The 13,105-nt window shown below is 44.3% G+C and overlaps 1 long non-coding RNA gene across 1 annotated transcript in view; it reads left to right on the forward strand.

The window, feature by feature from the left end:
- LOC309530247 overlaps positions 1–13,105 on the forward strand; it is a 209,860-nt gene that overhangs the window by 70,984 nt on the left and 125,771 nt on the right. The gene's annotated exons all lie outside the window — the stretch shown is intronic.

A 13,105-nucleotide genomic window follows, 5' to 3' on the forward strand; every position in this document is an offset into this window, starting at 1 on the left:
TCTGGGGGCTGGGGTTGGGGGAAGCTCGGGCTTCCCCCGCCCCAGCCCCGCGCCTGGGGGGGGGAATAAATTTTTTTCCCCTTTATTTCCCCCCAAAAAATCTAGGTGCGTCCTATGGGCCGGTGCGTCCTATAGGGCGAAAAATACGGTATCCAGTATTCTGGATATGTCTGGGAAATTCCGGATGTATGGCAATCCTAATTTGAACCAGCAACCTTCTGGCTAACAGCCAGACCCATTGACACATTGCACCACGAGACTTTCTAGCGAACTGAGATACCACACAGGTATGATTTTGAACAAGACTTTTGGGGAGGGGGCTATAGCGGGTGGCGCTGTGGGTTAAACTACAGAGCCTAGGACTTGCCAATCAGAAGGTCAGCGGTTCAAATCCCTGCGACGGGGTGAGCTCCCGTTGCTCGGTCCCTGCTCCTGCCAACCTAGCAGTTCAAAAGCACCTCAGAGTGCAAGTAGATGAATAGGTACCGCTCCAGCGGGAAGGTAAACGGCGTTTCCGTACGCTGCTCTGGTTCACCAGAAGCGGCTCAGTCATGCTGGCCACATGACCCGGAAGCTGCACGCCGGCTCCCTCGGCCAATAAAGCGAGATGAGCACCGCAACACCAGAGTCGGCCACGACTGGATCTAATGGTCAGGGGTCCCTTTACCTGTATAGTGTGGGGCCCCAGGCAGTTGCCCAGTTTGCCCCCCTCCCCAAAGGCTAACACTGGGGAATGATTTGCCTGCTTAATATCTATTTTAGGCTTGGAGGTGTGTGTGTTTTCTTCAGGGGGAGGGGGAAGAGGCAGCATTCCTCTTTAGTTATGGTTCTGCTTACATTGGAAAATAATACCCAAATTAAATAATCTTGTAATTACACAGCGTGAGTGCTTGTGTCTCAAGTGCCCAGGCCAAGCTTAGCTCTGGGCCACCATAAAAGAAAAAGGCAGTAGAGGAAGAAAAATAAACAGTCAGGCAATACTAGCATAGCTGTATTTTTATGCTTTCCACCAAAGGGAGAATCCGCCTCACTCTTATGTGTACTTTTGGAATTCCCTCTTCTCCGTTGCATCACTCGCTTCTCCTTTGTTACCTTCCTTTTTGATCTGTTGAGAGTGAAGCTGAAAATCCCATTCTCTAGGCTCCTCCTGTAACAGGATCTAACAGAGCTATTGCAAAAATAGCTTTAGGATTTGGGGGAGCCACTTGCTAACTCAACACTGCCTAGGCAAACTTTTTTCTCCCTCCATCTCGAAACCTCTGCAAACACACATGGGTACTCAGCTGCCGCTGACGTATCAATATTCCCTTTCTCACCTGATCTTTTTCTTTTTGAGCTGACAACTTCATTTGAGTCTTTGAACTCAGCAGATTCCAGCTTGCATCCATTAGGGCAAATGGGGTGCTGCTCCACTAACCTCATTTTGCCCTCATCCAGTCCCACTGGCATCCAGCCCAGGAGGTGCCCTGGTAACACCTCTGAGACCATGCATTTCCCTCAAGGCTGATTCACATATACGTGTTTATCACCCGGATACTGAAACATCCACAAAGGAATTGCCCCAACAGAATCCCTGATCTGGATCTTGTGCGGAGTAGAAAACAAATTTGCTCTCCACCACAAGAATGAGTTTCAAAGCTTTATTGGAAACTGCCTTAAGTTAGTTACATATAAGCACTACAAATATACACAATAATGCATTGTGCTTAAACAAGCAATCAACATGGCATTGACGCCAAATTTCCCCCTCACATTGAGGGGGCACGGCCACATGTGACGCCGCCTGGTGTGGGCCGGGCGCGGACAGGATGCATGGAGGGTGATCTTCACGCTTACTCATCCCAGCTGCCACCTGGCTCTTGGACTCCCGGGCGGCTGGGCAGAGGCTGGGACAAGTGAAGCAAAGATCGTTCTCACTCATCCCAGCTGCCACTTGGCTCCTGGGCTGCTGGGTGGAGGCTGGGGTTGGCAGTCCCCTCAGTATTGGGGGGGCCACTTCCATAATAATAATAAAATAATTTATTATTTATACCCCGCCCATCTGGCTGGGTTTCCCCAGCCACTCTGGGTGGCTTCCAACAAAATATTAAAATACAATAGTCTATTAAACATTAAAAGCTTACCCCAAAATATTCGGGGAGCTGAAGACCCCTCTGCCCCCTATACCCGGCACCCCCGCAATATGGTCCCATCCTATTTTTCATCCTTAAAACAGTTTAGCCACTTTTCTCTGATCCCAGAGAGAGATCCTATGCAAGCTGGGAGCTCCTTCACTGACTCATTGAGCTGGGTCTCTTCCCTGCCATGCTGAATTCTCAGGTTTCATTTTTTGCTGGTGGAGAGATTGCAGTTGAATGGAAACATTCCCCCCCTTCTGTCGCATTAGCTAGAGACAAACATATTTTGCCTAGCGCAACCTTCTCTTTATAGCGTTTCAAATGCAATGCATTGAAATGCAGCATTTTGTGCATTTTAAACCTATATCCTTCAAATGAATTGCATATGTAAGTGAACAACAACAGCAATAACACCGCAGACAGAACTTTAATTTCACCCTGGGTCAGCTAAAGCAAAACAAAAGAAATTTAAGTTTAGAGCTGGAAATAATCAAAACCTGGTTCACAACATGTGTGTGAACATCGCTTGATTTTCCTGTACTTGATGACTGGCTGCTGAATGTGTGAATAGAGCCCAAGGAAAATTATTTTCTAAGAAATTATAGGGAAATTTGACTTGAGATGTTACATAGATGATTGCCCATCCACACATTCCTCAATTATGCACATGCATGTGTGAACCTGTCTTTAGTGTGTGAACCACTTGCTTACATGGCAAATGCATCCTAGTAATTCCTGCATTTCCACTGTGATCCACTTACTATCTAGCTCCCTCCAGTGTGAGATGAACTGTCTGATTCTAATCTCATATTTGAATCCCGGTTTGGGTTTATGTTTTGAAATATTTTTCCTTTCATTTATGTTCTGGAAGCAAACTCTCTTTTGGAGCCTTTATTTATTATGACAGCTCCTTTCTGCCTCCCCCCCTTTCTTTACTACCTTCACATCATTCATGAAAACTTCTTTTTCTTCTTCTTTTGTCCGTGCTGATATCATAGGAGATTCTAGGAAGGGAGACTATTTAAAGCAGAGAACTGGCTTTCAGAAGTTCTGCGACTTTCTTCTTACCTTACTGTCACCGCGATTTAAGGGGGGGGAGAATGTACTCGTGGGCAGGGTGCACGCAGTCAGAAAAGAGCCAAATGGAAAGAAGATAAAGAAAAAGAATTAACAAATGAAAATCTTTTGTTCTTAATGACAGGGTATAATGGAAAAACTAATCTCACGCTCTATATTATTATCAGGCAAACTAGTTACACATATAATAAGGTTTTGCCGTATAAATTATGAATGGAATAAACCAGCCTGTCACCGTGGTGCGCAGTGAATACACCACATGTTATATGTAAATATATTAGTCATCTGCCTTTTGTTTATGTGTCACAGGATTCCATTTCTTTCGTGGTACATATCTCCCCACCCTGCTCCTTATTCCCCCCCTGTGTTCTCAATGAAGACATTTCAACCCATCACATAACAGGCCTTTAAAAGGGAATTAATCTGTTCACTGTTGTTAAGCCTTTTTTTGTTTCTGACCGGTTTTAAGAATGCCTGCGAATGCTGCGGTTTCCCATTATTTGCACATTATTAGTGAGGAAGGAGGAAGTGGCGGAGGAGGGATGTTGCGGGGTGGGGGAGGCAGCAGACAAAGCTGCGATGGTTCAACACAGTACAGAAAACCCCCCTGATAGGAGCTTGACGCCATTTCTTGCATTTTTTCAGTCCGGTTTCACCTGAAACCAGTGGAACCTGGCCACAAGAGGTTCCACCTGTCTGGTATCACCTTTAAACCAGGTCATCAGCATCTTCGTGAGCAATGTTAGCTTGCCAGCATGGTGTGCTGCTGGGTCATGCATCACTGGAGCACACAATGGCTAATGGTGTTCATGTGAGCATTGATGGCCTCCTTTACATGTGAAATGAGTCACGCAGAGGCAAAGCTTTTTAACCCACCCAATGTTCTATTTAAACCAGACCAAATGTGTGGCCTGTGAAGCAAAAGTGATTGTCTTTGCCGCTTTTCCATCTAGCTTCCCTTTCGTTTTGGCTGACACAAAACAGCCGTTGGCGGCTGAACAGTCCTTCTGGATTGCACCATTTTAGATGCTTCTTCCATAACAGATGCCCGCAGACATCTTGATAAAGAGATAACGGCAGATAGCAGGATGGATCTGACCTTGCAGATGGGAGCCATCTTGGTTGTCAATGCTTCCCATTCAGTCAGATGGGGAAAGAGGGCAGTTTGCAGTTTGGGGGAAGATGGATGAAGGGGGAGATCTGAACCACCAGGGACAGGTGTTGGAGAGAGAGAAGAGAGGTGCATCTTTCGTCATGCCCTACAAATATCCCTCTACACAAACCTTTACTTCCTCCTATAGAAGTAAGTAGTTGCCATGGGTAGCAGATGTCTCTGTGGTTCGAATCTGCATGATACAGTGAGCTCCTGTTGCTCTGTCCCAGCTCTTGCCAACCTAGCAACTTGAAAGCACACCAGTGTGGTGTAGTGGTTAAGAGCGGTCGTCTCGTAATCTGGGGAACCGGGTTCGCGTCTCCGCTCCTCCACATGCAGCTGCTGGGTGACCTTGGGCCAGTCACACTTCTTTGAAGTCTCTCAGCCCCACTCACCTCACAGAGTGTTTGTTGTGGGGGAGGAAGGGAAAGGAGAATGTTAGCCACTTTGAGACTCCTTAAAGGGAGTGAAAGGCGGGATATCAAATCCAAACTCTTCTTCTTCTTCTTCTTCTTCTTCAGTGCAAGTAGATAAATAGGTACTGCTGCGGTGGGAAGGTAAATGGCGTTTCCACGCACTCTGGTTTCTGTCACGGTGTCCTGTTGCACCAGAAGCTAGCCACATGACGCGGAAAGCTGTCTGCAGACAAACGCCAGCTCCTTCGTCCTGAAAGCGAGATGAGTGCTGCACCCCATAGTCATCTTTGACCAGACTTAACCGTCTGGGGTCCTTTACCTTACCTAAGAGGCTGCCACTCACTCATAAGGAGGAAAACTGAGTGCTGCAGGCAGAAGCAAAGCTGACCTCTGTCCCCAACACCAGAAATGTCAGCTTCCACCAAAGCGGACCCCATTTCCCAATGTGAGTCCAGTATTCTGGCCCTCTCTCTGTTCTGTCTATCCAATTCATCGTGCTTTACTCGCTCATAATACTACCCAGATAGGGTGGCTATTTGACTCTGCTCTTTCCATGCCTTTATCAATTCCAGGCCCCAATGTCTTCAGGGCTGGGTGATTAAAGGTGTTTACAAGGGCAATTCTATCTTTATTTTGAAAGGTGATTGGAGGTTTGTCTCTTTCCCCTCGTTTATGGCGGAGAGAGAGGAGGAGTGCATGCTCTTAGTAACGCTGATATGCAATTCCCTCTCTGCATAGGGCTTCGCTGCAGAGACAGTGGTTAGAAAGGAAATACAAGAAAAAGCCCTCTTACCGTCTGCTCACCCACAAAGTGGACCATAGAATTAATATATGAGATGTTATTTCTAATTTATTTATCAGTGCACATTCTCTCTCTGTGTAGCACATGTACTCTCAAAAAGCACTTACATATTTGCAGTCTGCTGTAGAGAAGACACCAGCTAATGGGAAATGGTTTGCTTGCAGAAGTGATCTACTTGAGTGCATAGAAGAGGCTTCTTTTATCAAATATTTCACTTGAAATGTTTTACAGTTTCTTCTAGATGGCACGCCATAGAGCACAATAAATTTCAGTTTGTTTATATTGTCTGACTGTATTTGCACTTTGATGATTATATTTGAATTCATGCAAGATCCCGTTTCTTTTCCTTTCTTTCTTGGGGGTGGGTGGTGGGTGGGGAGGAACTTTAGCATAATCTTTTCATTAATCCACTCCTGTTTGTCTGTTATTAATAGGCCACTGTACAATATATTCAGCAGCAAAACTCCACCAGGCATGACTAATTCAGATAATTAATTTGCCAGAACATTAACACCATCAAATGAGCCTGCTAAACCGGTAAATTTAAAGTAAATTAAACTTAATTTGCAGGTTATTGCAATTAAGTCTGCCTTGCCTTTCTGAGGGATTTCGGCATCCCCAGTATTTAAGAGGCAATCATAATGCATGCAAGTGGGCGGGCTTTTTGGCTAATTAACACGAGAGCCTAATCTGCTTTTCAATTAGAAAGGGGGATGTTTATAATGTTCCGGTGACAGTGTTGCCATTCAGAGCAGCCTAACAGGGATCGCGCGGCATAATTATAGCGGAAAAGGAAGGCTCATGCCAGGCCTGTTTAGGGGTTAATGAGACACCGGCAGCTTCCCGCTGAGGAGATCGAGTCTGTTTAGTGTGGCTTCAAGAGGAAACCACCCATAGGGGTTTCCTTTGAACTGTCAAAAGGTCCCCTTGTTCTGGGTGGCTTATGTTTCATTTGTCTGAGTGGCATATCAAAAATGGATGAGCTGCCAGCAGCAGTCCTTATGACATTAATTCACCAATTGTGTATCTAATAGTTTCATCCTTAAATACATTTGGGTGAGGGTAAGGCTGAGGAGAGGAGGGAAGAATATATATATATATATATATATATATATATATATATATATATATATGTTGTTTTTTCCAAAAATAATGACAAAGGACTCCATCAGTTTTGAGAACTGGGCCTGACCCACTGTAAACGCATCAGCAGCAAATGTTAATGATGCAGATGACCTACAGTAGGAGCTATTAGCAGGAGGAAAACAAAGATGCATTGTGCAGGACTCCTCTGAACTGCATTCAGTCAGAGGAGTGACAAAGACATTGCCACCGAGTTTAAAAAGGGAAAAAGGGATAATAGGAGAAATTTATCCCCGAAGCAATGTCAGCAGTTTCAGTGATATTTTTTTTTTAACACCATGAGTGAAGTTGGCTTGTTGGCAGGAATAGGAAGGTGGAAAGTTAAATGAAGGTGGCGGGGGCGGGGGGAGCGAGCAAAGACCAGAGTGCTAGGATTTGCCACACAGTCCTTGGACAGGGTCAGTGACGTAGCGTGGTTTGCTGGCACCGGGGCAGAGGGTGAAGGGAGCTTGCCACACCGGCCTAGTCCTCCGAGCGACACCAGCATCAAGCCACTTTGCCTGGCTCGAATGGTCCCAGCATTGCAAAGCGGCTTGGGACTGGCAGGGTGGTGTGAGACGGATGCAACAGACATGCGCCCTTTTATTCCAGGATGGCGCATGGCTGTTGTGTCCGTCTCACACCACCCTGCCACTTGGGAGCCACTTTGCAAGGCTGGGATCATCCCAGCCTTACAAAGTGGTGCAGGGCAGACAGGGCAGTTTGAGCAATGCCCCCCGGAATGCGCCCGGGGCCATCACCCCTGCAGCCCCTCCCACGATCTACATCCCTGGAAAGGGTCACCTATTTTACCTTCCGCAATCTAGTTCTGTCAGACAATTCAGAGACGTTTAGTGTATTCTGTGCAGCAGGAAAACCCTAAGATGCACACTTTTTGATACCCAAAAGGCTGTTTTGTTGCACTGAGAGGCATTGCACGTTAGTCATATTTAAGTAACTTAAGAATTAATTTCAATGTGTTTACTCTGAGTATGACTAATACCCTGTGCCTTCAACTGTAGACCAACTGGTGGCTTGCAGACTAGAGATGCCACTCACATTTTATATGGGCCCCAGATTCCTGACCAAATGTTGTTGAAAGGTGGATGGGAGCATAGGAGAGAATCTTGACGATGGAAGTCCTTCAGGTTAGATGGGTTCATCTTTGTTAATTTTAGGTGGACTGTCAAAATATTTTTGTGTTGCCTGGCTTTTTGACAAATTTAAAAGTGAATGTGTTTCTTTCTTTCTGTTTGTAATGGTAGAATTTTAAAGTTCTTCAGATAAAGTTATAAAATCGTAAGTCACCTTTTCGGGAGTAGCAAAATACACTTCCCAGCACCGGACCACTGCATAGAGAATATAAAGTTTTGTCATTCTGGAGCTGAACTTTTAAAGCTAAACCCGGCTTCTCCAATCTGGTGCCCTCTAGATGTTTTGAGCTATAACATCTCCCCTGAACACGATGGGAATTGTCCAAAACATCTTGAAGGGACCAGGTTGAGGAAGTAAGACCTAGACCTTCTATTTTAGACTTAGAGGGTGCTTAAAGGCTTTATCTAAGACCCAACTCTCATGATTTCAAGTTTTACTAGATAATAGGTAATAACATGCTTTTCTTTCACAATGTCTTCTAGAACTGGGCAACCGAGGATGCCCAGAAGATGACAATTAGAAGATGACAACTAATGAAACTTTAGTTTCACTTTTACAGTGGTACCTCGGGTTAAGTACTTAATTCATTCCGGAGGTCTGTTCTTAACCTGAAGCACCACTTTAGCTAATGGGGCCTCCCGCTGCTGCTGCGCCGCCAGAGCACAATTTCTTTTATCATCCTGAAGCAAAGTTCTTAACCTGAAGCATTATTTCTAGGTTAGTGGAGTCTGTAACCTGAAGCGTATGTAACCTGAAGCGTATGTAACCTGAAGCGTATGTAACCCGAGGTACCACTGTATACTTTTACTATAAGCTGTATGTGGTTTTGTCCACAGCAGATTCATACCAAACACAAATCTTCCATTCGTAGACTGATTCTAGGTCTGTGAGAATTCTGATTCACCACCACCAGGATCTATTTCTGCGGGCTGGGGGGGGAAAGTGACAGTGATGGAATTGGAGGAGGAGCAAAATTGCAGAATTTACCTGCTGATGCTTCCATCCAAATATGACATCCCTTGTTAACTAGGGATTCAAATTTAATTGCTGGGAGACTCTTTAGGAGATGAATTACACTATTCATGTTAATAGCCCCAGGTGTTATTATGCAAAGCTGATTGGTAGTCATATTTAGCATATAACTCCAATGGCAATGATTGGCTAATGAACTGGAAACCACCAGGCAAGAAACTGTTTCCGAATATTTGAGAGTAGGTATTTTGAAATTATATTCTTTTCTTTTGTTGTCTCCAGACCTAAAGTAACATGGTCTCCATGGCATATTCTTGAAATGTGTTTGGAAGCTGTAAGTGGTGCAAAATGGAGCATACCAACTCTTAACTGGAATGGGGTGTTATGTGCATACAATTCTTGTTTGGGGATTTCCACTGGCTTTTCCCAATGAGCTTTAGGATATTATTCAATGAGTTGCAGTTACCTTGTAACTCATAAATGGTCTTAGTCCAGAGATCATTAGATCTGACCTGCTTGAGTAGAATAATAAAGAAGAGATTAATGGTGGTCATTGAATCAGTTTCACTTGTTTCTTAGCCTGCTTACTGTAACTTTATTGATCTGACAAAACTTCTTAGTTTTTCCAACCCTATTAAAAACCATCTTAAACAATAAAAATACATACATGCTCATCACTGGCTGCAGCCTCAGACAATGATTTGCGTGCATGCACAAGCCTTCAAATGTCAAACACCACAAATATGTTTCAAATCACTTCCCATTGCAATGTTTCTCCAGTGAGTAAGTGAGCCGCCACCCCCCCCATTACTTAAATTGCAGAGAAAATGAGTGATCACACATTCAGCCAGGCCCTGGAATAGACTTAGAACACTTATCAGCCACAAGAAAAGGGGGAAGTATGCAAAGAGCGTTAGTAGGACCACCCTCTCCTCATCAATCTGTCAATGAAATTCATCCACCAGGACTACTAAAGCAGTCTCTGTTAGGGCTGCCATACACCTGGAATTTCCCAGTCATAGCCAGGATTTGTCCATCAGAAATGGCGTCTGGGCAGAATTTTCAAAAAGCGGCTAAAATGTCCCTGAAAATCCAGGCATATGGCAGCCTGTATCGGAAGTGTTGATTTTTTGGGTGAGTTTCCTATAATATGGCCACCCTCGTCTCTGTTCTAAACCCTAACCTAAACACCATTTGGTACAGTTCTATAACAATGCTTCAAATCAAGAACTCATTGCCCACTTGACTGCCTTTAAAAAAAGAAGGGAGATTTGAAATTAATCTAAAGTTATTACAGATCAGATGGAGGATGAAAACTTAAGTAATTGCGTGTGCCGGAGCTTCCTTTGGGGTGGGTAGCATCTCTTCCTTTTGTAAGTTGTTATTGATAATCTTTAGCAGGAAAGGCCCTGATTTCTTCCTGACTAGGTTTCACTAACAAAGAAGGACAAGGGTTGAGGGAACAAGTGGTGTTCCATAGAATTCTATGAGGATATTGCCCACGTCCTCCGGTAAGTATAATTGAAGCCAACCTTACAGATGTTGGACAAGTAGAAGTGGTAGGCACCTCCACAAAACATCCTATCGAGAGTGGCATCCAAGTTGTCATGGATGTGAACAATTTGGAGCAGTGCTTTATAAAACCTTCACAGCCGTTTGCATTGATAGAACTCTTCCGATACCCTCTATCTGTGGTGTAGTGGAAAGTTCATGAGCATCACATGGCAGCCTCCATCACATAAGATCGAAGTCACGCACACCTGGGCGGAAGCATGGCTATTTATTTATTCTCTAAACACTTCTCTGTTGTTGCTATGGGGGGGGGTAAATCATCCTGATGGCACCAAGAATGACAGATGAATTTTAGGTGCACAGCATATGGTGGAGACACATTTCTACCCCATGGTGATGCAGTGTTTTCCTGTTCCTGAGAATCAAGATGATGGGATGAGAAAAAGAAAGTATGTGACACACAGACAAAGTGTTTCTAACGGAAACATTTTTCAAAGTTTTCCAGGAGGCGTCAGCGCCTCTTGAACCAAATCGTTTCGTACAAGACTCCAATGGGAGCATTACAGAGAGGCCCTGTTTCTGCTCACAATTAGGCTAATCATGTAGGAAGAGTCTTGAATTTGTGCAATCTCTTACTCAACAAGAATATTAATCCCCATCAATGTATTGTTATTAAGGCAATTTGCTCACAAACACCAATCTGTTAGCTGATCTTTGCAGCTGAGCTCCCCATTCCCCGAGTGCAGTAATAATTAGGATGGGGTGTAGAATGTAAGTCTTTCTGCTTCAAAGCAGATGCATTGAAATCCAATATCGCAGAGTTGTGCTGATCTGGCAAGTGCTTCTCTCCTCTCCTCAGCCTAGGGGTGGCCATAGGGCTGTAGTAGCTGGCATGAGTGGAGCTGTGTTGCTCTATTGGTTTCCTAACACCGTGTGCCTCACTGCCAATGGCCGAGAAGGGGAGGATCAAGGCAGCAGGGAGCTCTGTGCAGTGCAGATGTAGCACGTTGAACTCCCAGCTTCCTTGCTCCTCTCCCTCTTGTTAACCGTCAGCGACACAGCATGCTGAGAAATCAGTAAAGCAATGCATTCCTGTCAGCTTCAACCACAATAGGGCATGGCTAAGTTTGCACATCACCTTAAACCATAGCAAGATAAACTATGGTTTAGTTTAAATGAGAAGCGTGTTGGAGGAAATGGAAGCTTATTTGGATGTGCAGGCGAGGCCGTTGTGAAAGGATATGTGGACCAGATGCTCTGAATTAGCTAGGACGGTGGTGATCTGGCACATTGTCTATGATATTATCATGATAAAATAGTTCTATTGTCAGGATGTAGATTTCTCCTGAGGCATAAAAATGTAAGAAAACCCTAACAGATCAGGCCAATGGACTCTGTTCCAATCCAGGATCCTAACCAGAGGGCTATGGGAAGCTTGGAAGCATGTAGTGGCAAACCATAGTTTGTTGTGATGACTGAATCAGGTTACAATTAGGGTTTTTTCTATCCAGTATACTCTACTCCTGGAATGGAAAATCTGTGGACCTCCAAATGTTATTGGATGGCAACTCCCACCATACCTGTCCCTTGGTTCTACTGGCTGGGGCTGATGGGAGCTGGAGTCCACAACGTCTGGAGAGCCACAGGTTTCCCATCCCTGGTCTACTCTGACTGACAGTGTCTCTTCAGAGGAGAACTTTCACAATCCTTCTAGTTGGAGGTTGAACCTGAGACCTTTTGCATGTAAGGCATTGAACTTCCCCTGAACTACACACCCCCTTCCCAAGATTTCAGAGAGAGGAAGGCAACAATTAGAGGCATAGCTCCCACAGCCATGAATTTAAGGCAATGTTTAGTTTGGCCTTGGGTGTATTTTCAAAACACACAGCTTCTAAGACACAGCTGTCTTTTATGCAGGAGGTGTCTGAGCTTTGGGGGGTATATTAAAGGCAGTGATTGGGGAAATATACCGAAAGGGTATTGGGACCTCTTATACTAGGGCAAATGTTTTGGTGTGTGTGCACGCTTTTTATTTAGCTTGTTGTTTTGCCTGCAAGGTAAACCTCTTCTTCTTTGGTTAGGAGCGTAAAAGGAGAAAAGCAGATGAAAGCTACAGACTTTTTTTTGTCAAGCTGTGACAGAAATCAAATGCAAATAGAACTCAGTTCAAGACTGTTTGTTAAGTGTCACGTCAGTGAGCATTAAATACAGTTTATGTAGTTTTACAATGAGCAATACTGAATGTGAATTTTATTGATTTTCTTTTTCAAAGAACACATGCAGAATAATATACCCTTTCCAGTACTAACTTACAAGTGCATCTTTATATTTCTGGATACGTATACAGCAGTGCTCCCTTCTTTCCATCACCTTGTTTAGGTGATTTATTCCATGGTTCACGCTATAAAGGAAATGTGGAATGCAATTCCCTCCTTTAGTGAATCATTCTGTTTGGTTCTCTTAGAGGAGTGGGATTTCCAAACTATGTCCCACAGGAAACCATGGACTGCTGAGGCTTACTGGGCAAGTTCAAGAATGGTGGGCAAACTTTCTTGAGCAAAACAGAGCTTGCTCATTCCAACTAGTCTTCACCAGTGAGTTGAAATTACAGGGTAACTTCGTGTTTTTCCTTTTTTTGTGGGAGGAATTCAAGTACCTACTGGAAATTTAGGTTTGCACAATTGAAGTGGATCAAAGTGCTCTGACATTCTCAACCAGCAAATCTACTTTTTTAAAGAACACTTTGGGGACAGGTAGAAGGAAGAAGTACTTCATCATC

The sequence above is a fragment of the Podarcis vaucheri genome (assembly GCF_965113315.1).
Source record: "Podarcis vaucheri genome assembly, chromosome: 4".
Taxonomy (NCBI): Eukaryota; Metazoa; Chordata; class Lepidosauria; order Squamata; family Lacertidae; genus Podarcis; species Podarcis vaucheri.